Source organism: Culex quinquefasciatus, chromosome 3 (genome assembly GCF_015732765.1).
Source record: "Culex quinquefasciatus strain JHB chromosome 3, VPISU_Cqui_1.0_pri_paternal, whole genome shotgun sequence".
NCBI lineage: Eukaryota > Metazoa > Arthropoda > Insecta > Diptera > Culicidae > Culex > Culex quinquefasciatus.
This window is the reverse complement of record NC_051863.1, coordinates 6,196,866-6,223,679: the sequence shown is the minus strand read 5'-3', so window position 1 is coordinate 6,223,679 and position 26,814 is coordinate 6,196,866. Positions and strand designations below refer to the sequence as shown.

At 34.2% G+C, this 26,814-nt stretch overlaps 1 protein-coding gene across 5 annotated transcripts in view; it reads left to right on the top strand.

Annotated features, from left to right (window-relative positions):
- Positions 1-5,525: 5,525 nt before the first annotated feature.
- Positions 5,526-26,814, top strand: part of LOC6050873 — a 461,546-nt gene continuing 440,257 nt past the window's right edge. For all 5 annotated transcript variants that reach the window (XM_038266227.1, XM_038266230.1, XM_038266229.1 and 2 more), the window contains exon 1: positions 5,526-6,603. The gene's annotated coding sequence lies outside the window, so the exon portion shown is untranslated. The remainder of the gene's footprint in view (positions 6,604-26,814) is intronic.

Sequence of the window (26,814 nt, the reverse complement as noted above, 5' to 3'; positions counted from 1 at the left end):
TACTAAACTATTTAACCTATCTCTTCAAATAATAATAATAAATTTTATTCAAATTAAAAATCTAGCCAGATTCTTTAGTAAATTTCATATGATACGAAGTTGTTTTTAAAGGTTTTTCATGGTTTTACGATATGATTTTAGTTGTATGGTATTCAGTCTAATAAATTAATTAGATTAAAATAATTTTGAGTATTTAAAATTGATTGAAATTCAACGATATTTTTTCATATACAACCCTCTTACGCCCTTGGTAGCTCACGTGCTTCATAAATTTATAACTTCAATCTGCAATTTCTCGAATACTTAGAAACGAATTCTTCTCACACAAACTTTTTTTAAATTTTATTATATCAGTTCAATTTCCATTCAACATGTTAAAGGTAAAAAAAGTCAAGCAAATCTCAATGTTGATCTTGGTCAGAAGATGTAAATATCTTATTTTCAAAAGATATTACAAAAAAAAACATCAAAAAAGGTTGTCAAAAATAAAATAGTTTATATTCATTCCATAACAGCGTAAGTTTTGTGGTCCAACATAAAAGCAAACAATATTCCTAGTGATGAATGCTTCAGAAATAAATATTATCTGAATTAAACCTTGACATGAAATTTACAGACAAGCGGATTAGTTCAATATGAACAGTAGATGGAAATAAATAAAATCAAATCAGGTTCTCCAATTATTATTTTTTGTTTAATTTCAAAACATTGGTGCCAAAAAGGTAGGAAAATGTAAACTACTGCTTGTATTTCGGGAATTCCCGGAAAATTTACAAATTTCCCGGGAAACGGGAAATATTTTTTTCCGGGAAATCCCGGGAATTCCCGGGAAATTTTTTCCCGAGACGGGAAATTGGACGCTCTACTTTTGTTCGATGCTTTTCAGGGTGGGGTCATGATTTAAAACAATGGAGAGGTCCAAAACTTAGAATTTTGTTTTTTTTAAACTTCTTTTTTTTATTGAAAAAAACTTCAGAATTATCTTTAACCCATTGATTTTTCTATTTTTCATTCACCATTATAACCAAATTCGGAAAACCTGACAAAATATATTTTTTACTAGTTTGCAGATAATTTGGAATCTCTAGCCAGTATTAAATCAAAAAATAAAATAGCATAAACATTTTAATTACAAGTCATGGTTCCATTATTTGAATGAAAACCACTTGTTTGCAATTAGTATTAAAACAGCTCAGGATTGACGAAAAAACAATCAAAAATTATTTTAAAACAGGGACGACATAAACATTAAGAAATATTTGATTTGTGTTGATCAATGCATTATTCATCAGCCCAGTTGTTTTACAATTAATAGTTTTCTAAAACTCAAAGGTTTGATGAAAATCGTACACAGAAAAAAAAATCCTGGTAATATTACATCTGGGAAGGGGTACAACTTTTATGTCAGAAAAAAGGTGTAATTTTACCTCTGGAAATGTGTAATTTTACCACTTTTCTGGTGTAATGTAACTTTTTCAGTCTAAATTGAGGTAAAATATCATCATAAAAGAGGTAATATTCAACCTTCCAAAATTACAGGTTCCAAATTTACATTATTTTTTTCTGTGTAGTGATTATCAACGCAGTTGAATGCACGCCTAATTTTGATGAAATTTCAAGCCAATTTTGAAGGGGGTGATAGAAACTTTGAAATATATTTGCAACGGGCTGATGATTTCATTATACTAGTTATTTTTTTAAAGAAAACTTACTTCAAAATGTTGTTCAAATTCAAACAGTGCAAATTTTTTGGATCAACATCCCACCACACACACAGACATTTGCTCAAAATTTGATTATGAGTCGATAGGTATACGTGAAGGTGGGTCTAGGAGGTCAAATCAAGAATTTCGTTTTTCGAGTGATTTTATAGCCTTTCCTCAGTAAGGTGAGGAAGGCAAAAACAGTTCAGGAAATTTCCTATGAAAAAAATTGGACTTCTGGTTGTTCAGATGCATTGGATTTAGAAATAAGAAACAGAATAATTGAAGCTTTCTAACGCCAATATCAGCTACTAATGGGCCAATTTTCAACGTTAACAAAACGAAACATTTCTTAAATTATAGTTGAATAGATTCCATAGCTTTTAAGACCTTTCAAAAAAACCCTATATTTGTTAAACACTCTGATTTCCTAGGAAAAAATGTATTTTCAAATGATGAAATCACGACTAACTTTTGAAAAAGGCCAAATGTTGATAACAGCACTGAATAGCAATGAGATGTATGACTAGATAGTGCGAAGGCAAATACGGTGATTAAACAGGATGGCTGCTTAAATTCCAATTTTAAATTCTTGAATTTTTTTTCGGACTCCAAGAATCCAAATGCAGGCAATTCTTACCGAAGATAAATTAAAATTAATTTCTACTATCAAACTATTTTTAATCCAATGAAAAATTATCAAAAAAATATATATTTTTTTATGATGGAAAATCAACTATATTTTTTTATCCAATTCAAATCGAAAGCCCTTGTTATATGGTCAATATATACAACCACATTAAAAAAAATATTAAAAAAAAAACAAAAAAACAATGAGCAAAAAGTTTTTTTCTTTTGGTGATTCCTAAATAAAGAGGGGAACAATTTTTTTTAACCTTTTGGCATTTTTAAGGTAAAATTTTGAGATTTTTTTTGTTTCCAAATAAAATAAACGAAAAAAAATATCACATGTTAAATCAGTTCACATAAACTTGAAATCGACGTAAACGGTTGAATCACATGTTTTTAAATGCAATTTGTTGCAAATTCATATCAAATTGCATTGAAATTTAAATGTTTAATAATGTGCAAAAGTGATACATCAGAAATGATTTAACATTCGGAAATATTTTTTTGTTGCCAGGCCTAATTGCATAATATTAAATTTGAAAAAAAAACAACGTTGAGTTGGCAGCATTTAAATAATTTTTTTTCAGCGAGAAAATCCAGTTTGAATTCATATTTTATCTTTTATTAGTTGAACTTTTTTTAAGAGACAAAAGCTTTAAAATTATCGTTTTGCCCCAAAAAAGTGTTAAAACAAACTACTGAAAGGTTTTAAATGTTAAATATTTACTACAAAAATATGTTGCATATCATAAGATGCATTTTCAAAGCATTTAAGAAATGTGACAGAGTGAAACAACAAAAAAAATTAGATGGCATATAAATCTTAAAATTTAGCTCTATTTTCATAAAATGTTGATAAAGTAAATATTTTTGGTGTCTTTGTGCACGAGTTTATCAAAGCTGAAATCGTAAGAAAAATAAATAAAGCTTTTGAGTAAGTAAAAATGCTGTTACTTTCAAAAATTTTTATCTTAACTTTTAATTTGATTTTTTCATTCAAAATATAAATAATTTTTGTTTCCGAGCAATTCCAGCCCAAAACAGGAAATTTTTAGGTACTTTTTTCTCAATGAAACTTTGTAGACATAAGTGTTTTAAATATTTTTGAATTTTGTAATTTAAATATTGCTGTATCTCGAAGCCATTGCATCGTATCAAAAAGTGGTCAAAGACAAACTTGTAGGAAATTTGACGGGATTTCCGAAAAAATACACTGAAAGAAAAAAGCACTCAACTTTTATGAGATTTTATGATTTTTTTTAAGTTTAAAAGTCAAATTTGAAGGTGAGCCCACGATTTTTATGAAAATAGCCCAAGATGTTACAAAAAGACTCACGAAAAATGCAGGATGTAGCAACTCACCTAAAACAATACAAAAATCATTTACTGAAACTGTTTTTTTTTTTTTTTCAAAAGTGCTCTAAACGTCAAAATTTTCAAAAACCGAACACGAGGGTCGATTCTCCAGACAATTTTAAAAGTCTCCATATTGACCATAGTCCTAAGTCCAATCCTTGTGAAGCTACAGTGTTTTTAAAAATAAAAATGTTGAAAAAATAGGTTTTTGCAATTTCTATATGACAGACTTCATTTTCAGTCTCGAAAATATGTTTAACGGAAAGCTCGTCAAATTTCCCATAAGTTTGTCTTTGACCACATTTCAATTGGATGTATGGGCTTACAGATATAAGGCTTGAAACAACAAAACATTTTGATGATTCGAAAATCATCATTTTTGTTGAATCAACGCTAAACGTCAAAGCAACTTTTTCAAAACAATAAAAAAAATTGTAGAATTGAGAAAATAATAATTTTTGTTGATTATATTCAACAAAAAATTTGTTACAGTAAACCTCGTACAGGCTGATTCTACAAAAAAAAATCTGCGTCTGATGCTTATTTAAGCATTTGAAATCAACTTGGTAGATCGGTAAAAAACGGTAAAAGTATTGATATTGCGCAATTTTTTGAACTGTAATGATGTTTGATGGCAGATTTATAAGATTAATTTTATCTTGAATGAACCTAGGAAACGTTTATTTTTAAGTTGACTGCGCTTCTATTTTCAGCTGAACCATTTAAAGTATTTTCAAAAAATATAGGTTTTGTCCTTGAAAATAAAAAAAATGCTTAAATATAAAATATTAAGCATTTATTTTTAATTTGAAGCAAAAAGTAACAATTTAAGTATAAAAAATATTTCTAAAATCAACTCCCGCAGTACTACTGGCAATTTCCAATTTCTTACGTGTTCCAAAATACAAAATTTGGAAAAAGCTGAAAAGTGTCAAGTTTAGCTTGAAACATTTTTATCCAATGAAAATAATATTTTTAGCAAACACAGTTTTTTTGATAATTCACAAACAATGATTATTAGATACTAATTTGTTGACAGTATAATAATTCTCAAGTAGACACAATAATTAAAAGAAATCGAATTTTGAAGTAAATGAAAATAATATCGAACAAAAATAAAAATCAAAGGCAAGTAAATATTTTTTCATATAATTACAGCGTGTACTTCGGATAATTGAATCACGATTTTTTGTGCTCTAATGCAGCGATTCTCATCAGTCTTCTAGAATGGTAGAAGACCGCTAACTTAAAACCTTAAAATGATTTTTTTTTTGTTCATGAGCATTCAACACACCTACATTTGACAAAAATAATCGATTCCCGATTTTTAAACGAAAAATTGCAAATTCTATTGAAACTGACATAATTATTGACAAAGCGTCAACTTCTGACCTTCATTTGCAGAACCTCTGTCAAATTTGTCAGGTGATTTGGCAGGTCTCATATGGGTGTAGCTTTTGCCAGATAATTCGCAGTAATCAATGCCTTCTCTGATTGCCTACCGGTATCAAGCGCGGAAAAGAAATCGAGAAAGCTTTTCATTAACTGGAAGCTTCCACTCACATATGCTCACAACTCACACAAATACACTCTCACCAAAACCATTCGAGAGAGCCCAAAGCTTCGTCTCACCCCGCGAACATGGCGCATGTTCTCGCTCCCAATCTTCCAAGGCCTGGCGTTACGCCCCGTTACCCGCGTTCACTCCGCCGTAACTCCTGATATCTCTTCAAAACCCGAACTTTTGACAGTTTGTCGCCGCCGTTTTTCTATGCTTTTTTTTTGCGTTTCGGGCTTCGGATTCGCTCGAGATGTTCCGGGGATGCTGAGAGCGGATCCGGAGCGCACCCAGTCAGAGCCGGACATCGCGCGGTGGTCGGTCGGTTCCACGGGAGGAAAATTGTCCCAGGGCGTGCTATCGGAGCTGGTTTTTCACGTCGTCGTTGCGTCGCGTGTTACGTGTCGGGGCTGAACCCGGGTTTGGCCAGTTTTTTGGACCGTGCAGGTCGTCGTCGTGGTTCCGGTGGATTGATTTCGCGTGTCACTAGGGTGGTGCATTCGTTTGAGGGTTCCAAACTACCCCACCCATTTTCGTTCTCAGAAAAGCCGGAAGTGGTCGGACCCGTCAAAAAAAAAAGTTGTCCCCGGGTGACGAACGTCCGAGATTAGTGCCATGAGGGAATCAGGATAAAACAGCAAAAAAAAACAGCGCGTCTCTTTTTCCGGTGAACAAAAAGAAAAACAACCTCCCACGCGGGTCGTCCTTGCCATCGCCTCGTGGGCACGGAACGGAAAATGAAGGAAAAACGTGCTGTTGTTTTTCCCGCCGTCGCCGCCAGTGGGCGCCCAGTCAAGTGAAACTTTTCGCCGGTTGTCGTAATTTTTCTTGAGCTTTTTTTTTTGTGTGCCCTCTCTGTCTCGCTTTTGTGGTTGTGGTGGTGGTGGTTGCGAAAGTCATCTGATTATTCAATTTTGTTGTGGTCGTGTGGCGCGTTAAGCGTGAAAAAAGAAGAAAAAGAGGGGGGGAAAACGTGCGAAGAAAAATACGTTGACAAGTGGATGAGCCAAAGTCACCCGCCGACCCCTCTCCCTGGCAGAAAAGCAGCGGGTGGTGTTATTTGTTTCAACCAGAAAGAAGCAGGAGGGGGGAAATCCTCCTATTTGCCTCCCTTAAGGGTGGTGGTGGGTGGTTGTGTTATCGTCGCTTCGAGTATCAGCTGGAAGCTGTTGCCGATAAAAAGTGAAAAAGTGACAAACGAGAAGAGAGAAGTGGGGTTTGAGATTGTGAATTTGGAAAAAAAAGTTCAGAAAAAAAGTGTCGAGTGGAAACGAAAAATAATAATAACAGCGAACAGTGAGGAATATTCATCACGAAAACGTGCAGATTGCAGAGAGACGGTGACAAACGTTCAAAGTAAGATAGCTTTAACAGAAAGAGTGCTTCATTAGTTCAAGTAGAATATATATTTGATTCTTTTTTAACAAAACAATAAATTGTTCTAGTTTGATTTTTAAATTACAAGCAGCTGAAAAATAATCTTATTCTAATAAGTAATGTTGAATCATCTTTTGAATTAAGGTAATGATAAGAGGTGTTAGAATAGGTCTAATACTATCAAAATAAACTAAACAAGATAAATGCAAATAAAATACTAAAAAATAAACAAGATAAACATAAAACAAGAGAAGCAAAATATGCTCAAAGACCTCCAGAACATGGTAAAAATAAATTATTTATGAAGATGAAAATGACGTCCAGCCATAAAGTAAAACCTATACCTTTCTTTAGTAAAAAAGGAAAAAAAATGAAAAAAAAAATGGACAATAGAAGATTGATTAACGTGACTTTAACCTTAATGCATGAATCGACCATGAATTTTAACACTCTGTGTGAACATTTTGTAGAAAGACATTGACTCCTGAAATTCGGACTCCTCTCTAGTAGTACCTAAAAAAAGCAAAGCAAATCACTTTAACGACCTCCGGGTCTTTTGTGGGCTCTGTTGCAAGTTTCTGCTCATTTCTAGGCGTCCGAAGGTTTTTGTGGTGAGTCACCCAAAATTTCGTAATTGTGGGAGGAACAATAGCATCCCACAATTTTGGAACAGGCAATTTTCAGGCAGCGATTGTAGCTAGAGAATGGCTCAAAAAGTACTTGTTACTTTTGGGATTCTATCAACGAAATGGCAAAAAAGTGGATTGACAGTCCTTCAAGTTTACATCCGATTTTTTTCCTCAAAAAATCATATCTCAGAACATTGGATATGTAATGAAAAACTTTCTGAAAAATCATGGAAAAAAAATTTCAGCTGGAAACCATTTGTTCCCGAGATCTTCAATTCAAATCTCTAAAAGTGAACTTTTTATTGAAAGCTTGAAGACTCACCTTCATACATGTATTCATATCGACTCAGAACTGAAAACTGAACAGTATGTGTGTGTATGTATGTATGTGACCAAAATTCTCACTGAGTTTTCTCAGCACTGGCTGATTTGATCTGGATCAAATCAGTTGAACTGTTTGAAATTTCGATAAGTAGTTCAAAAGTTATGTATAAAAATGTGTTTTTATATACATCCGGATCTCGCTTAAATGTATTTAAACGATGCCCGGATCCATCCACCTTCATCGTTGGCTAGGTAATCAAAAGACATTTCAAACAAGTTCAACACATTGAAGATCTGGCAACCCTGTCTCGCTTATGTGATATTCATGTACTTTTGTATTCCGGATCTAACCACATAGGTGAATCTAGGACGTCCAATTTTCCCGGGTTTTGAATTGCCCGGGAAACGGGAAAAATATTTGTGAAATCCCGGGATTTCCCGGGAACAGTCATAAAATCTTTGTTTTCATTATATTGGCTACGTTTTAAAGCTTAAAATCGTAGAAAAATATTAATTGGTGATAAACTACACTTCAATTGAAACAAAGACAGCAGTTTTTAGGTAGCTTGAAAGACATTCAATTTTTTATAGTTTTTATCTGTATTGTGCTTTGGATTTTAAATTAACCACAATTTTAAATACATTGTGATTCAAATTTAATATGGCTTTTATAAATATATTCTTTAATTAATTTATGTAACATGACGTGACTAGAAAAGCCAAAAAAAAATCTTTGAAAATATAATTAAAAAAACAAGCAGCGAAAACAAAAAAAATAATATCGATCACTGTTAAATTTAAAACAGGTTTTGATCTGGGTGCTGAATAGTGGTTCGCAAAACGGCCTCAATTTTGAACTGTCAAAGTGGAACCAATTTAATGTTCGCCAAAAGTAGACAGTACTGTTATTGATCATTAAAAGTTTTGTTAGCAAGAATGAAAAATATGTGGCTTTTGAGGTCCTGAAGTTGAAGTCGAGAAATTTCAAGAAAGTTGAAGGCGAGATTAGACATCAGCCGGGGAATTTTACTGTGACATCGCAGAATGACACTCTCGCCGCAGTTCTTCGTCACACTTAAAAATGAAAAACTTCTTCTAGCTGATCAAAACTTGAAAACACAACTGAAAAGCTCATTATCAGTAAGAAAAAAGTCATGCTTGTGCTTGAACATCCTCCTACTTAATAGATGTAAACAAAGCGGGATCATTCGAAAATCACGTTACGCATTATCTCTATTCATCACCCAGGTTTTGATTTTTTTGTTTTATATAAAACATATTTTAAAAATAATCTTTGAGTTTCTACTGCCAGCTGTGGAAAATCAACACTACAGTCGAATAGTCACAGGAGATTTCAGAGCAATAAATTTGGATATCGGTGTACTGATCGTTTTGTTCTGTTCCCGTTTAACATTCCAACGCCCAAGGCTCCAAAAAAGTTGGAACGGTAACTTCAACTCAACAGATCTCGGGCATAACTCAACCAATCAAGATGATTCTTCTTTCCAGTGATTTGTTAGGATGTCTAGATGATTCTAGAACTTTGCAGAACTTAATTTGATCAAATCTGTAATTTTTGCGATTAAAAACATCGTTCCAACTTTTTTTTCGCGAACAAAAAAAAATTCGCCAAATATTCCGCGGAGGCAGTCGTTTTGAAAAAAGGTGGAACGATGTCGCAGAAATTACAGATTTGATCAAATTAAGTTCTGCAAAGTTCATCTAGACATTCTTACAAATTACTGGAAACAAGAATCGTCCCGATTGGTTGAGTTATGCCCGAGAACCAGCGAGTTGAAGTTACCGTTCCAACTTTTTTGGGAGGCTTGGGCGTCCGTGTTAGTTGGACATGCGTTGGGCGTTCCAGTGTTAATGTAGTCAGTCAAAACATCATGCAAAAAAATGCATCAATAGCTGCCTTAACTCGATGAAAAATAATTTTATGTGATACTTTTTTAATTTCAAAATCATAAATATACATAAATATTCAGTCTTTAAAAAATATTTAAAATTCAATAGAAAATATTTAAAGCGCTAGGAATTATGTAAACAAAAAAATTCTCAATTTTCCCTAATAATCCAAATGAAAGCTGATATATGCCGAATACAAATTTTATTTCTTTTGAATTCTTATCGATTACAAAGTACCGTCATCTGGGGTGGACAGGGACACATGGGGCGAATTAGGACAGCAGTTTAAGCAATGTTGCAGCCTAATTGTTTGCTTTTTTGAAATAGTTCATTCATTCCCATTTTTAAGTGCTCTGCTTCCTTTTCAGACTGTAGTCCTGATTCACCCCAGATGAAGGTATTTAACTTGTTATCTGTTTCCACAACCAAATCTGAATTTGCAGAATAAAATTCGATTTTTGAGCAATTCCAGCCCAAAACAAGAATTTTTTAGGTACATTTTTCTCAACCCTCTCCGATTGTCCGACCCTCCAAATGTCATTATCGCGTGTAGCTGGCTCCATATTCACAAAAAATGGCTTATACATGGCTTGGATAACATGTGTACAAAGTTTCATTGAAATCGTAGAGGGTCGGGTACAACCGATTCCCTATTTGACATGGAATTGCTCTTTTTTCAATTTCGGGAATTCCCGGGACGTATTTTAAAAAATCCCGGGATTCGGGAATTCCTAGTTTAGAAAACATCCCGGGATTTTTGTCCCGGGAACTCCCGGAATTGACGCACAACTAATCACATTTCTTTTGAAACGTGGCGAGCTAAAATTGGTAAATTATGTTTTTGTGAAAATCGTCAAAAACCCCCATTTTTTGAACCACCCTTTTTTCCGACAGGACCACCCTAATCGTCAAACACATGAAATACGGGTCTTATTACTTTGGCCAAAGAACTCCCATGCCAAATTAGAGCCAAATCAGAGCACTTTTGGTCTGGATCCAGCTGGCTTGATGTGGAATTGCGTTTTTTTTTTTTGAAGAGCTTACCGACGAGTAAAAAACTATCAGTATCTGGCAACTCTGACATATTATTGCGATATCTTAGTGTGATTTATGCATTTCGAAACCAAGATGTGACATGTGTTGATTTTATGGAAATTTTCAAACCATTTCTAAAATCTGGGAACACTGCCATGTGATTTTTAAACAACATATTTGGCAAAACTTTTGATAACTTGAATGATCACATATTTGTTGATTTCAGAAGCTTTACGTCAAATTGTTGATTTTTCAACATTTGGAGCCAAATTGATTGACATTTTCATAAAGAAGATGTGTTGCATTTGTCCAAAAAAGCTAGTTTTGCATAATAGATACAACTATTTTACTCATTCTTACACATTTTTTTTAAAGTTTCTGTTACCCCCCCTCCCCTCTCCACATTATCGGTCCGAAAAATCGGGGGGTAAAAAAATATATATTTTTTTAAATTCGAAATTTAAATAGAATTCAAGTGCAATCAGCTGAAATCAATTTAAAACGTTTATAATCATTTTGAACATGTCTTGTTTTATTCAAAAATCTCTGGAATTTTTTAAATGTTCTCGATGTACATTACCGCAAAAAGTTTTTTTTTGCTATAATTTTTATTTTCCTGAATTCCTATTTTTTTAAAACTAATGATTGCAAAACAATTGAACTAGTGTTGAATGATGAAAAACTTCCCTTTTAACATAATTACACATCAATTCCTTCGAAAAAGTCACACTGGTAACTTATTCTGACCATTTCTTTATATTTGGGCATATTTTTTGGTTTCGTTAGAAAATCGAGACAAAATCATCAAAAAGAAATTTACAATGATAAAAATACTTTAATTCTTAACCAAAATTTTTCTAAGTAAATTTATTCATTAAAAAAAATCATGCTCACAATCTATCAACCAGTTTGAACAACCCCTTACTTCCCACCGTTTAACCACATTCACAACAACAAAAAAATGCGAATCGAAACACCCTTCTAGAAAAGCTAAAAAAAGGGTCACCGGAAAGAACTTTCCCCTCCTGTTCCGTTCGAGGACCCTTCCGGCCCGCCACCGTTTTCCGTTTTCCGGTTTGTTCCCCCCACAGATTCGGCCCATATTTCGAAAACCCTCCCAATATGGTGGCGGGTGGGTTAGCTCTGACGAGAAAAGATTGCGGCGATAAATAAGGAAGAATTATGTTTCACCTTTTTTTTGTGGCTCCTCCCGAGTTTGGCTCTTATCACTAACTACTAATCACTCCACGGGTGGGGGAGGTCAATGTGGGGGAGGGATTTGGGGATGGCTTTTCCGGCGGGGCCAAAGCTTTGACAAGGGATGAATATTTTTGGTTGCTCCGCACCCTTCCCTCTGCAAAAAGTTACTCATTACTTGAATAGGCCCGAAATTGAGGGTCGATCGCAGCAGGATTCAAAGATTCTGGTTAGCAGGTGTCGGAAGATAATTACTGCTATAATAGATGGTTTTTTTTAGGGGGGTCTCCCCTTCACCAAAAAAAAAAAACCACTGGAAGGTGATGAGCAAATAACCCTTTTTTGCCACTGCTGCCGTTCCAACGGTGAACCACACGAGCTCTCATCGATTCTGAACGGAACGGAGTGGAAAATTTATGACCTTTCAAGGCTGGATGGGGTAATTGGAATTGCTGCTTGACGAACCGTTCCCGAACGATGCTGACCGGAAATTGACAATTTTTTAAACAACTCTTGTGGGGGAAAAAAGTGACGTGAAATTGATTTTAGTTTGCGTTCATTCATGGAAATACGTCGAAGCAGAATCGATCAACTGGTTTTTAGTTGCTTTGTAGGGATCCGTGCTAAAATCCAGAGCTCACAATTTGTCTCGAAGCTTCGATGTAAACCCCAAAATCCGGTTCTTATTGGCACCGTAACGACGCTCGTTAACCCCAATCTACCGAAAAGTATCCCCGAAGAAGTGACAGGAGGCGTCAATTGAATCTCCAACACCAATCCAAACCCACGGAAATTAGATTCTTTGGCATATTTTTCCCACTTTGTATCGCAAAATGTGCTCCCAAAAAGCCGGGGATCAATGACCCAACAAACCCAAAGGCAGGAAGAACGTTTTTTTTTATCTGTTACTCTTTCTATCTCTTGGCGTGATTCAAGAAATGTTTTGTTTAGACTTCAAAAGACAATGTTTTATTATAGAGTAAAACAAAAATAAAAGCTATTTTGGTAGGAAATTGTAACACGGTTGTTTCGTAGAACAAACTTAAGATTAAAAAAAAATCGGCAGGTCTGATATTTGGCACATTGAACGAAGGGAACTTTACCAACATTTTGCGGAATGAATCGAAAATTTCGTCAGGGAGTCCAGAGTTTTTTTTTTTTTTGAAGATTATTTATTAGATTTTATATGTTATTTCTTCAGTAAAGTCGCTGAAAATCGATGGATTCATATTAATATTGAACAAATTTCTTATAAATATTCCTGCAAATACTCTAAATAACATATTTGACCAATATTTGTCATCAAATCAAAAGTTTCCAACCCAATTTCCAGAATTCTAGCTTCCTTTGAAATTACCTCAAAATCAAAAGTGGAAGACCCAAGATGACCGAATAAAAATCATTACTTTGTTCAATTTTTCATGAGGATACAGAAAAATATTGCCCGGATACAAATTTGAGCATTGAACAAGGCTAAATTTAGAACATTTCATTAAAAACCTATTTATTATCCAATAGATTATATTTGACATTGGGTCTGGGGGCTTAGATTGTGTCAAAGTGAGTTTATACGAATTTTGCAATTTTACAGGTTCTTCACAATAACTGAAACTTTGCTAAAACATCTTGCTTAAAGAACAAAGGCAAGCATTTTGTCAACTGTCTTAATTTGAGGTCTATTGTGATCATTAATTAACTCTCGAAAAATCAACAACTAATTTTTTTAAATTTCAATGCGATTCCCTCATACAAGTTGGAAGACTTTTTTAGACCCTATCTATGCATTTGTTTCATTTTACCCAAAAAATACGCATGAAAAAATTCCGATCATTTGATACCCATATTGCGAAACCTAAAATTTTTAGTATTTTTTTTTTCGAAAATACGTAGTTTTGTGAAAGTTTTGAGTACCTATCTTGAAAAAAATTACTAAAATATTCGAAATGTATGAAAAAATTCGAATCATGTGATACCAATATTGCAAAAAAACCTTAAAATTTGAGTGTTTTCTTTTTTTAAAAAAATAGGTAGTTTTTTGAAAATGTATATTATTTTCCAAAAAATTGTAAAACTGTAAAAATTGTACATTCGAAATGTATGACAAAAACACTATTGCAATGACAAATATTTTGTGTTTTTTAAAGTTAAAAACTGCACTTTCAAAATACAGGAAAAATACATATTTTTGTGAATATTTTCATGTAATTATAAGTGCAATCGATAGCTGACATCATCCCGATTCCAATACACTATAACATTTTGATGTTAGTATGATTTTTCATACGATTATAGCCAATGTCTTCCATATAGCCAAAACCCCATAAGCTCTGTGCTTTAGTTATGCACTGGACCGTGCATAACCGAGGCAGCTGAACGAATCAAAACCGGGGCAGTGCAAAACCGAGGCGTGCAAAATCGGGGCATGACTGTATATATCATTACTAGGCTTAGTGATTTTTCACGCTCAAAATAACAAATTTTACGGGGACCCTAATTTTAAAAAGCCAAATTGCACGGAAATTTCGCGGATCGTGAAAAATTTAATTCTTCACTAAATTTGAACATGACAAAAAAACACTTTATTCAATGAAAAAAATCCAATTGGTTTATGAATTGGCCTTATAAATATTTTGATACTGAAATATTCTTTAAAGTATTCGACTTCGTTTTCGCTGATTTGCATCTATTTTATCTTTTTACATTTTATTGAACTTTATTTCAAAGCAAGGTTTAACAATCTTGTCCAGCCAAAATGATTAAAATAACTTAAAATTTGTGTGGCATTTTACCCAGTAACATTATTTTTAGAGGATTTCATCTCTTTTTAAAAAAACTAAATTAAAAATCAAGAAGCTAAATGTAACTTAATGTGCCGAAATCTTCAAATCAAATCAAATTCAGAGCAGAACAAACAAAAAAGGTGACATAATTTAACTTCCACGAGAACCGTTCACCCAAATAGTCGAAAATCGTGAAAATTTAACAGGATCTCAGCAAATATCTTATATGTTTTTGAAAGATCATTTATTTTAATAATTGGTTTCTAAAGCTAGCTAATTTTATTTTAGAAAAGCTGAACTCTCTTCCAAAAACGAATCACAAAATACTACAAAATGCCTAAATTTGTGAAAAATAAAACTTTTTGGTATGGGAATTACTACAATCAAATGATTGATGATATCACCCTTGGGATAACTTGATGATTTCGATATAACTTTTACTTTGACTGATTTTTGTTAACACCTTTTAAGTATTCGGGGTAATCCTCCGCCAACTCACACGAAATCGGAAAAAATTGCCCCGACCCCTCTTCGATTGGAATGAAACTTTATTCCAAGGGGTAACTTTTGTCCCTGTTCACGAATCCGAGGTCCGTTTTTGATAAATCGCGACGGAGGGGCGGTACGGCCCCTTTTATTTTTGAACATGCAAAAAAAGAGGTGTTTTTCAATAATTTGCAGCCTGAAACGGTGATGAGATAGAAATTTGGTGTCAAAGGGTTTTTATGTAAAATTAGACGCCCGATTTGATGGCGTACTCAGAATTCCGAAAAAACGTATTTTTCATCGAAAAAACACTGATTTTTTTTAAATTCTCCCGTTTTCCGTTACTCAACTGTAAAAATTTTTGGAACATGCATTTTAAGGGAAATTTAATTTCATTTCGAATCTATATCGATCCAAAAGGGTATTTTTTCATTTAAAATAAAATTATTCATTTAAAAGTTTTGTGTTTTCTTCTAACTTTGCAGGGGAGCAATTCTCTACGAAATCGGTCTTTTTTCTTCAATTTTAATATTTGTATTTTTTAATCCGACTGAAACTTTTTTGGTGCCTTCGGTATGCCCAAAGAAGCCATTTTGCATCATTAGTTTGTCCATATAATTTTCCATACAAATTTGGCAGCTGTCCATACAAAAATGATATGTGAAAATTCAAAAATCTGTATCTTTTGAAGGAATTTTTGATCGATTTGGTGTCTTCGGCAAAGTTGTAGGTATGGATATGGACTACACTGGAAAAAATAATACACGGTAAAAAAATTTGGTGATTTTTTATTTAACTTTATCACTAAAACTTGATTTACAAAAACACTATTTTTAATTTTTTATTTTTGATATGTTTTAGAGGACATAAAATGCCAACTTTTCAGAAATTTCCAGATTGTGCAAAAAATCATTGACCGAGTTATGAATTTTTTAATCAATACTGATTTTTTCAAGAAATAGAAATTTTGGTCATAAAAAATTTTCAACTTCATTTTTCGATGTAAAATGAAATTTTCAATCAAAAAGTACTTTAGTGAAATTTTGATTAAGTGCACCGTTTTCAAGTTATAGTTATATTTAAGTGACTTTTTTGAAAAAAGTCGCAGTTTTTCATTTTTTAAAATTAATGCACATGTTTGCCCAGTTTTGAAAAAAATATTTTTGAAAAGCTGAGAAAATTCTCTATATTTTGCTTCTTCGGACTTTGTTGATACGACCTTTAGTTGCTGAGATATTGCAATGCAAAGGTTTAAAAACAGGAAAATTGATGTTTTCTAAGTCTCACTCAAACAACCCACCATTTTCTATCGTCAATATCTCAGCAACTAATGGTCTGATTTTCAATGTTAAAATATGAAACATTTGTGAAATTTTCCGATCTTTTCAAAAAAAATATTTTCAAAATTTTCAAATCAAGACTAACATTTTAAAAGGGCGTAATATTGAATATTTGGCCTTTTTGAAATGTTAGTCTTGATTTGAAAATTTTGAAAATATTTTTTTTGAAAAGATCGGAAAATTTCACAAATGTTTCATATTTTAACATTGAAAATCGGACCATTAGTTGCTGAGATATTGACGATAGAAAATGGTGGGTTGTTTGAGTGAGACTTAGAAAACATTAATTTTCCTGTTTTTAAACCTTTGCATTGCAATATCTCAGCAACTAAAGGTCGTATCAACAAAGTCCGAAGAAGCAAAATATAGAGAATTGTCTCAGCTTTTCAAAAATATTTTTTTCAAAAGTGTGCAAACTTGTGCACTAATTTTAAAAAATGAAAAACTGCGACTATTTTCAAAAAAGTCACTTAAATATGGCTATAACTTGAAAACGGTGCACTTTATCGAAATTTCACTAAAGTACTTTTTGATTGCAAATTTCATTTTACATCGAAAAATGAAGTTGAAAAATTTTTACGACCAAAATTTCGATTTTTGAAAAATCAGTATTGATTAAAAATTCATAACTCGGTCAATGATTTTTGCACAACCTGAAATTTCTGAAAAGTTGGCATTTTATGTCCTCTAAAACATATCAAAAAATAAAAAAAATTAAAAATAGTGTTTTTTTGTAAATCAAGTTTTAGTGATAAAAAGTTAAATAAAAAAATCACCAAATTTTTTTTACCGTGTATTATTTTTTTCCAGAGTAGTCCATATTCATACCTACAACTTTGCCGAAGACACCAAATCGATCAAAAAATTCCTTCAAAAGATACAGATTTTTGAATTTTCATACATCATTTTTGTATGGACAGCTGCCAAATTTGTATGGAAAATTATATGAACAAACTAATGATGCAAAATGGCTTCTTTGGGCATACCGAAGGCACCAAAAAAGTTTCAGTCGGATTAAAAAATACAAAAAAAATCGAATGACCGAAATCCTAGAGAACTGCTCAGGGTATTTTTTTAGAGTGTAATAATGTTCTACAAAATTGCTCCACAGTTGTTCAATTTTTCCGAAATTCCAATTTCTACTTGATATTTCTGTTTCGACTACGGTGCATGATTTTCTTGAAAAAACTGGTAGGTTGCACCAAAATGATAAAAAAATATATTTGATACAGAGAAAGCACACAAATGTTTTCAACCACAGAAAAATCGTTGCAGTCAAGATTTTATTTCCAATTTTTCTGCTCTTGAAATATGTTTCCCCTTGGCATCCATCTGCCAGGCTGCTGTCCCATCGATTTGCTCCAATAAATCAAAAGTTTGAAGACGAACCAGAGAAAAACGTCGAAAAAACCGTTGACGACTCTGTTTCTGGTGCCAAAATCGAGGTTCACCCACTTTGGGGCTGTTTTTCAACAGTCAATCCGGTGGAAGGGGGGGGTGACAACGTTCCTTGTTAAATCGAACCGAACGACCACCCTCGATTTTCCTCTTTTCCTCCCCAGGGGGGAAAGTAACTGAAGGTCGTCCTCCAATCGCCATCGTTCGGCTGACTGAGCCCAGCAAGGAAAGGAAAGTGGCAATCTTCCGGTTGCTTTCCAGCCCCGTTGGGGGGGGGGGATGGAAAAAGGCTCGACTTATTTTCGAGTTTTTGGGGAGATTTTTCGGTTTTGACGGGGGGACGGTTTCCCTCCCCCTCTGGTTGGGATGGAATTTTAATGATTATTTTCCTAAATCAGTAATAGTCGAGTTAATGCGATCAGGGAATTAAGTCTGTGATGGAATAATCTTTGGCGGGGTGGCACACGCAGGGGAAATTGTTTTTTTTTGCTTAGTTTGGACTTAATCCCTAATCCACAGCGGATGTCCAAACCCCCCAAGTCCCGGAAGGAGGAATGTTGCCCGGGATACGTGATTGCCTTTAGAGCAAGATCAAATTTAAATTTTACACTTGATTGAACATTCGCGCCCAGCCAGGCAGGTTCCAGGCCTCGAAGGTCTCCCCAGAAATACCACCGGCAAAATTCAAAACTCAATTACGCGCATGTTTAACAAGGCCAATTTGCTCGGTCGGAGGGAAAATTTTTGTGTCGCAATTTTTCAACCCCCCCAGTTGGGGGTGGACAAATTAGCTGGAAAATTAAAAATTACATTTTCTCATCAGCGAGTAATTTTTGTTCGTGCCTTACGGTGGATTTGTGTAATGTGATTAATTTTGAGTTTATTTTGAGACATCCCATAATTCAATGTAAAAAATAGTGTTAAGTGTTTAAATCAATTGACGTAAACGCTTAAGATAACACAATTTACAGAGCTCAAACTAAATTACATATCTAAAACGAAGCTCATCTTTCCTTCAATCTCTCTCTCTGCTGGAAATCACAGCGTTGTAATTCAATTATGTCTACTCCAGAGGGCATTTCTATGTGCCATAAATGAGACTGTCTGTTGCGAGAAAAATTTCCCACGAGGTGCAGCGCGGGTGGTTCTGGTGGGCGGAAGGAGTTGGTCAATCTAGCTAAACGGAGCTTGCGATGTGAATAAGTTCCTAACTAGGAGAATTAGCACACGCACACACACACACACACACACACACACACAGTCACACATACTTCAGACCCATACAAAGAGTGGCAAACTTTCGTTTGCACTAATGAGAAGAGCAGTCCGTTTGTGTGTTTGTGTTCCATTTTTTATAGCTCGGCGCTAGCATGATGAATTATTTCTGCTTCCGTCAATCACGGACAAACGTCCTTGCTGGGTTCTCCATTAGCCTGACGGATGCTCACATGGAGAAAAGCACAAGCATACATATGCACGCTAACACATGCGTACTGCTATAATGTGCTGGGAGAAAACAATCGTTTTTAGGCTGATGGAATTTATTATTTTCAAAGAGGTTCCTTTAAGTTCCAAACTCCTTTCTCTTTGGGAAATTTTCGTTTCGAACGGGAATTCAAAATATCCAAGTATTGAAGACATTTATTTTTCGCCGAATAAATAACTTTTTGCGGTGCTGTACATTGGAATTCCACAGAAATTTTGAATATTTTTGATCGATCCCAGACACCCAGACAGACTAAATGGGTAATTCTCTACCAATTCACACGAAATCGGGAAAAGTTGTCCCGACCCCTCTTCGATTTGCGTGAAACTTTGTCCTCAGGGGTAACTTTTGTCCCTGATCATGAATCCAAGGTCCGTTTTTTGATATTTCGTGACGGAGGGGCGGTACGACCCCTTCCATTTATGAACATGCGAAAAAAGAGGTGTTTTTCAATAATTTACAGCCTGAAACGGTGATGAGATAGAAATTTGGTGTCAAAGAGACTTTTATGTAAAATTAGACGCCCGATTTGATGGCGTACTCAGAATTCCGAAAAAACGTAGTTTTCATCGAAAAAAACACTAAAAAAGTTTAAAAAATTCTCCCATTTTCCGTTACTCGACTGTAATTTTTTTTTGGAACATTTCATTTTATGGGAAATTTAATGTATTTTGGAATCTACATTGACCTAGAAGGGTTATTTTTTCATTTAGAACAAAAATTTTCATTTTAAAATTTCGTGTTTTTTTTTACTTTGCAGGGTTATTTTTTAGAGTGTAACAATGTTCTACAAAGTCGTAGAGCAGACAATTACAAAAATGTTGATATCTACACATAAGGGGTTTGCTAATAAACATCACGAGTTATCGCGATTTTACGAAAAAAATTTTTTGAAAAAGTTACTTTTTGCGTTTCTCTTTGTTTCGTCGTCCGTGCCTGTCGCGGGTGACCATGAACGGCCATGATCGATGACGACCAATTTTTTCAAAACGTTTTTTTTTTTCGTAAAATCGCGATAACTCGTGATGTTTCTAAGCAAACACCTTATGTCTATATATCAAAATTTTTGCAATTGTCTGCTCTACAACTTTGTAGAACATTGTTACACTCTAAAAAATAACCCTGCAAAGTTAGAAAAAATACGAAATTTTAAAATGAAAAAAAAATGTTCTAAATAAAAAAACGACCCTTCTGGGTCAATGTAGATTCGAAAAGTACATTACATTTCCCATAAAATGACATGTTCCAAAAAAATTTACAGTCGAGTAACGGAAAATGGGAGAAATTTTAAAACTTTTTTACTGTTTTTTTCGATGCAAAATACGTTTTTTCGGAATTCTGAGTAAGCCATCAAATCGGGCGTCTAATTTTACATAAAAGTCCCTTTGACACCAAATTTCTATCTCATCACCGTTTCAGGCTGTTAATTATTGAAAAACACCTCTTTTTTCGCATTTTCAAAAATGGAAGGGGTCGTACCGCCCCTCCGTCACGAAATATCAAAAAACGGACCTCGGATTCATGATCAGGGACAAAAATTACCCCTGAGGACAAAGTTTCACGCAAATCGAAGAGGGATCGGGGCAACTGCTATGTGAGTTGGCGGAGAATTACCCAAATATGATTTAAAACGCAGGAAATTTAATTTCAATTTTTTTCAGTTGGTTGGACTTCTAATTCCATCAATATTTTGAAGTTGTTTGAAAGCAATATTTGGTTTGCCCTCTGATTTTTCAGACCGACTTTAAAGAACGGGGGGCGAATAAACTTTAAAAAATATTTGCAACAGCCTAATTGCAACACAACTGTTTCACCCTAACATGAAGTGTGGGAATGGAGTAGTCGTATTGTCCAAAATCGATAAAAAATGAATGTTGTTGATTTAGAGGATATTCTTCAATTCGATCTCGATGAGAAAAGCGAATCCGAAAAGGCAGCTTTATCAATAAAATGTTACAGGCGATCAACTGAAAACTATTCAAAATACATTTCCTTGCGTTGATTATCACTTTAAGCATGATTGAAAAACTTAGAAAGTATGTTAAGGTTTTGAAAAATTTCTATTCACAGTCCCGCAATTATTATTTTTTGGGAACATATTTTTTTCGCAAAGTTTTAGATCTTTTTGGAATCTAATGATTTTATTTTTTTTGTCAAACAGCTGTACTGATGTACAATGTATTTTACAACACATTTTCCCTAAAGAGTTATTAAAGTTTTTCTAGGGACAAGAACTTTAAAATATATTTGCAACGGCCTTATGATTAAAAAAAAGGTTTTTTGAAAAAAAAAATCTTAGTCAAATCATTTCTATATAATCTAAAAGCTAAACTTGAAGCTAAATTGTTGCCCATTTTTCTCTGTAGTTCAGAAGGAGCCATTTCAAAAAAATTCAAATTCAATTTCAAAAACTAACTTAATCCACCTATGCGGTTGGTTCCAGGCCACTGCGGGGTTGAAGGGAATGAAAAGGCCGATTTGCTTGCTAGGAAAGGCTCAGATGACCTTTTTGCTGGTCCGGAGCCATTCTGTGGAGTTTCGAAATGTGTTCTGAAAATGTAAATTACAAAATGGGAAAATTCCATGATACAACAGAATTGGATTGCCTCGCATTCTGCAAAGCAATCCATGTTGTTTATCACCCCTAGCAAACAGAAAACGTCGCGAATACTTGGTCTGAATAAACGGTCACTAAACATATACATTGGATTAATTACAGGACATTGCCCATCACGGTATCACTTGAAAAAGCTAACGCGAAGTCAAACTGATATCTGTAGGCTCTGTGACTGTGAAGTGGAAACTTCAAGGAATTTACTGTGTGAGTGTGGTGCACTGATTGCAAAAAGAATTAAATTTTTCAATAAAGGGATTTTAACTCCCTAAGAAATTTATTCAGAAAATCCCACTTCGGTTGTTGACTTCATTCTTGAAGCAATGCCAAACTGGGGTATATCTAAGGCTACCAACTGTACGGATTTTTCCTTACCATACGGATTTTTGAACCTCTTCGCGGACTTTTGACAGGCCGGAATTTGTGTAGGGAATTTTATGCATAATACGGATTTATACAACTTTTTAATCATTGAATTGCTTTTTTGATTGGGTCGAAGCTTTTGTTAACTAGAAATTTTTATTTTTCTGTAAGTTTGATTTAAAAAGGGGAGTTTTCCGAGGTTTCCTCAATTCAAACTTGATTATCAATAATTCTAGAGCTATTGAACTACTGTCTTTCATATGTTGGAAGGACCTTTTAAAAAAACTCTGGAATTCAGCTTTTAGAAATTCCTTACTAAATATATATATCCCTTTCCAAAGGCTTTCTAAACCTTGTGAAAACATTTGAACATTTGAATTAACAAATCTAGAGTTTTTTTTAAAGGTCCTATAAACTGTTGTGTTTCAAATGTTATAGGAGCTTTTCAATAAAAAAAACTTTGGAAAAGTGTTCGTGAAAACACCAAGAACGATATTATTCGTAAAAGTAAACTTGACATTTCGTAAACTTTTAAATGTTTAACAAAAAAAATGAAGAGCATAATGGTTTGATTCAAATCACAGTTTATTTTATGAATACTTTTAAACGTGCAAGTCATAAGCACTCTGATAGCATTTTGAGAAATTTGTTAGCTGTAAAAACGACACAGTTTTATATTTTTAATTCTCAAATTATTAAATTTAATTGATCTAAATAATTTATTGACAGTTTTTGTTATACCATGGTGTCATATCGGCAAAGTGTACGGATTTTTGCTCAGCAAGAGTTGGTAGCCTTAGGTATATCGCATCCTCAGTCAGTGGCGGTCACCCTAAATGGTGACTTGTCACCCTGAAAATATGCGACAGTAATTAGGGGTACACTACAATAGATAAACTAAATGGTCGCAGTAGTTTTAAATCCCACAAAAAAAAGATCGGAAAATTTCACGAATGTTTCATGTTTTAACGTTGGAAATCGGACCATTAGTTACTAAGATATCGACATTAGAAAATGATGGGTTATTTGGTTGACACTTAGAAAACGTCAATTTTCATGTTTCTTTTTCTTTAAGCAGTTGTATCTCAGCAACCCGAGGTCCAATCTTTAATGTCTCTTAGACAATTTCATAGCAAATTTGAACTTAAAAAAAATATATATATTTAGAAATGGTCACTTATGGTCACTATTTTTAAACATTGAAAAACTGCTAATAATTTGTAAAAATAAAACTTTTGGTGGCTTAAAAACGGAGCCCTTTCTCAAAAAATCTGTAAGGTACTTTTCTATTGCAAATTTAATTTCACATAAAAGAATGACGCCAATTTTTTTTTTTTTTTTGGTATAAAATTTCATTTTTTTCCAAAAATCACTATTTTTGATGAATTTATAACTCGGTGGCAGATTTTTTGACAATATTTCTCTTTAGCTCAAAAGTTGCGGGTTGTTGTTCCCTAAATCCTATCAAAAAATCTCGAAAATAAAAAATACATATTTTGAGAAATTGAGTTTTAGTGAAAAAAATGATTATTAAAAAATCGGATAAACTTTTTTTCCGTGTACCTATTTTTTTCCTCAATAGTCCTCAACAATACCTACAACTTTGCCCAAGACACCAAATTGATCAGAAAATTCAATCAAAGTCACAGCTGTTTAAATATTTACGTACCATTTTTGTATGGACAGCTGCCAAATTGTATGGAGACTTGTATGGGTGAATCAATGACACAAAAGTTTGAGCCAAATAAAAAAAAATACAAATAAAATCCATTTACTAATGAATGGAGAAAAAGCAACTCTCGAGCATACGGAAATATCTTGGGAATAACATTTTTTGATATTTGAACATACTAGGCCAATAACATTTCATGTTATTTATAACAAGATTTGTTATTCGTCGTTATGATTTTATTTGTTTTTGGATTGTTATTGGAATAACAGACTCATAACATTTTTAAGTGATTCTACGAACAAATCTTTGTTATTATTTTTTGTTATTTTAACAACTAATCCGATCATCCCAATAACAGTTGGAGTTATTCTTCCATAACAAAAAATGTTATTCCCTAATTGTTTTGGCGTTCGACCAATATCAGACCAATAACAAATTTTAGTATGATAACATAAACCGTTATTAAATCCTTATGCAAAAATGGATTTTTCAAGAAGATTTCAAGAAGATTTTTGTTATTACCGTCTGCCCGGGCTATTTCAGTTATCAATTGTAACAGACGTAATAGTTGTTCGATTGTTATAAATTATCGTATATAGCACCTTAAATAAATTTGAAACCACTTTCCTCAAGAGATTACATTTTTTTTCGCAGTTATTAGCCTTCAAAGGCGGAGTGATCCATTTTTGGCAGACAGCGTTATGCGTTATATCTCTCTGCACAGTAAAACATTCGTTATTAGACAACTTTTAAGAGTAAATATTTCTTCTTTTATGGTATTACCATAAATTAGATTGAAAAAGTGGCATTTCAACGGAAAAGTGTTTACACATTTTCAAAGAAAACATTACAAACCGGCAAAAAAGAAGTTGCCGGATGTAATATTACCATGATTTGTTCTACAATGTGGTTTACATTCGCTCCAAAGCTCACTCGCTTTCCTGCCGATAGATAATATTTAAAAAAAATGTATTCAATTCAATGTACAGCATAAACAAGTACAGAACAAGAGAGGTAGAACCAGTTTTCAAATAAAAAGGGCATTAAAATTGTTTGTAGAACCATTAATTAATAAAGTTAACAAAGCTTTTATTAATGTTTCGAAACCATTATCGACTAAAAACATAAATAAAAACAAAACATTAAAAAGAGGCATTAATCCATAATCATGTAATTGCTCAATCACGAGTTAATTACGAGTTTTCGAGAGAACCGGAAAAAAAGCCCCGATCGTGACCCGCGTGCTTTCCATCGCTGAAAACCAATCAGTGCAATCGCCCTCCCAAAAATAGCACCCACTCATGGTGATTTCAGCTGGTTTGCCAGCCATTATTAGTGTGCCAAAGGGGGGGGGAGGGGGTCGAGGAGGCCTGGAAACCCAACACTCATTACTCATCATCATCACAGCAGCCAATCGGGGGGACCAGTTTGTGGAAGGGCATTGGGCAGGGCCAAGTGATTTCCGAGGTCAAACACGCTACAGTTCATTCAGATAGCTTTAGGGCTGGTCGAAATTATGAAAAAATGAAAAAAAGTTGGATTATTTTGATTTTTTCTGATTTTGTAAATTTACATGTAATTTTTAAAAGTAATAATTTTGACCACTTTCTAGCCAATTCAACCCACTTTTCACCCAAAACTTCCCAGTTTAGTTGAGCACCGGACCTTTCGGTCTGCCCCTAAAAGGGAGGCTTTAGCGTGCTGCGGTCGCGAAGGCCAAAGTAGTTGCCATTATGTACTGTAATAAGCCTTGAATAACTTTCTTTCTTCCACCGCTCGAGTCCCATCTTTGTTCCATTATTCTTCGTCAATCCGTGCTGCTGCTGGGGTTCTTGTTCTTCCTCGAATTTTCCCCCTTTTTCCCGGCCAAAACAAACGACACACTAACACACACACACAAAAGCTCGGGGGTGATCAGTCGGGTGTTTTATGGAATTCTTTCTTGGCAGAAGAAAAGAAGAACACGAGAAAAGAGTACATAATGCCCATGAAATAAAAATGTCCAGAATGGCTTAGAAGGGAGTAACGAAAATAAAAAAAAAGAGTGAAAGAAAGAAGGGCGAGGGGGGGGGAGGGGGGAAAGCCTGGGAAAATCACTGAAAAGAATATGCTGATTCCAGCACAAAAAGGTACACGGCAGCAGCGGGTGAGCATAAAAAAAAGAAGAGAGCAAGTGAGCCGGTGGAAATTCTTTTCCTCGACAAACGATTTTCCATCCTTTCTTTGCCAATAACAATTGGAAGGAGGGTGGGGTTGTGAGGAAACGCAGGGCAAGGATACTATAGAGTCATCCTCGTTTAGAACTCGACAGTTGGTTGTACTTTGTGCGAGCGTCTTTTGTTGCTGCGTACAACTCTTCTTTGGAGAGTGTGGATTTTTTTTCTGTGCGCTGCCTCTTTTGTGGTTCTTCAGATTTAAGGGAGACCAGTGGGTGGTACTACGAATATTTGATACGAACTATTGCAAATCAAACCGGGCCGAATCGAAATTAGAGTCTGAATAGGGACAACAGCTCTCAAATGCCTGAAATTTAGGAAACGATGCACTATTTGTGTTGTTCTGTGCTGTTCTATCCAAAACCATTAAAAAATCCAAATATTGTGCAACAACAAGGCTAAACAGCTGTCTCATTTCATGTCCTATCTACCTCGAGCATCTCTTCCTCGATGGTTCCATGGAATGTAAACTGATACTTCTCTTGCTCGATGATCCCTCCGATGTGGACATCCAGACAGTCAACAGTACTAACAAACTTTAAATGAGATTTGAGGTTTAGAACTGTCAGCTACATTTCGCCACTTAATCATGTGGTTGGGCTACACACACATTTCGTAATGTAAATTACTTTCCAAAATGCTTCCCGTTTAGTTGCTGACCATTCGAACGTGATCATTGTGTACTGGACATTGATTTAACCGTGCTCCAAAACCCTCGGTAAACCACTCAGTTGAAAGT